We start from the raw sequence: 1657 nt of genomic DNA, 5'->3' as shown, positions 1-1657 counted from the left end.
ATTTCCCCCTATCTGCCCTTCTGGTAAATCTAGTCAGCCAGAGGTCCCTGTTCCAGGAGGATCAGCTGTTCCTTATCAACGGCAATCCATTGTCAGTATTCCTTTGGATAGAATTGGGGTCTGCTGTTAATGTTTCCAGTAGTATGTTGGGTTACTGTCTGGAAGAGCCTTTATCCATCTTGGCCAAGAACTCGACTGAAGGTCATTTCTTTTTTAAAAAGTTTTGACTTATTTATTTTTATTTTATCTGTACAAGTGTTTTGCCTGCATGTATGAAAGTGTACCTATGCCATGCAAAATCCATGGAGGCCAGAAGAGGGCATCCGATCCCCTGGAACTGGAGTTACAGACTGTTGTTAGCCACTATGTGGGTGCTGGGAATTGAACCCAGGTCCTCTGCAAGAGCAACCAGTGTTCTTAACCGCTGAGCCATCTTTCCAGCCCCAAATTTCATATTTCTTTTGACATTCTCATTACGTCAGTTTAAAGACTAAGTTGAAACCCATAAAGCAGCAGGGGACTGTGGTGTGTGGCTTTAATCCCAGCACTCTGGAAGCAGAGGTAGGTGGATCTCTGTGATATTAAGGCCAGGTGGGACCACATGGTGAATTCCAGGCCAAATGGGGCTATGATGAGATGCTGTCTCTAATTAATTAATTAATTAATTAAGCAATTATTTTGTTTTATTCATTTATTTTAAAGTATGTTTATTCAGCAGCAATGATACATTTTAGAGTTATACAGTGAAGAAAAGCATGTTTTTCAGTATTTTATAATTCATGGAACATTACTCTTTGAAATTCAGGGAAAATCAATACATAAACATAATTCTAACTACCATCTCACACTCTATTGTTTGAATTACTAAAATTGCTGTTTAATGAATAAAACACACTAAGTTTAATAGTACTTGCAAGTAATTTCACCTTTAAGAATATTCAAACAACAAAACATATTTACAATCCATATCTCCCAGTAAGGTAACAGTCCCGAGTGGAGTCACATGTGAACACTTCCCAGTTAAGAACTGATTCTGTGTTTAAAATGTGTTATACCTTGAGAAAGCATTTGAAAGACCTATAAGAACTATATGATGTGTATGCATACTGTCATTATTTTTATTACCCCTTCCTGTTCTCCATTCTAATATTTTATTTATTATTTTACTTTATGTGTATGAATGTATTGCTTCCATGTATATGAGTGCACCTGTGTTATGCAATGCCCACAGGGATCATAAGAGGGTGTTAGATTCCATGGAACTGGAGTTAGAATGGTTGTTAGCTGCCACGTGGGTTCTGGGAACCAAACCTGTGTCCTCAGTGAGAGCAGCCAGTGTTACTAACCACTGAGCAATCTCTGCAGCCCAGAAATAATTTTAAAGTAAAACTTTGAAAGTATAAACCAATATCATGCTTATGGTGAGCTACTGCAAAACTGCATTTATAGACATACAGTTATCATAATAATTACAAAACTTGTGGAATGTTCAAGACATGTCAATATGTAAAACTAAAAATATATATAAACAATCAGATGGAAGAAATAAAATAATCATTTAAAATCATTATGTACATCAGTTGCCAGAAATGAGGGCTCTGGGAGAGGGAGAGACCATATCTTATGGGTATGGAGCTCTGAGTGGGCTCAGTGAATG

Source organism: Nannospalax galili, unplaced genomic scaffold (genome assembly GCF_000622305.1).
Source record: "Nannospalax galili isolate Female #2095 unplaced genomic scaffold, S.galili_v1.0 scaffold2707, whole genome shotgun sequence".
Lineage (NCBI taxonomy): Eukaryota > Metazoa > Chordata > Mammalia > Rodentia > Spalacidae > Nannospalax > Nannospalax galili.
Note: the sequence above shows the minus strand (reverse complement) of the source record.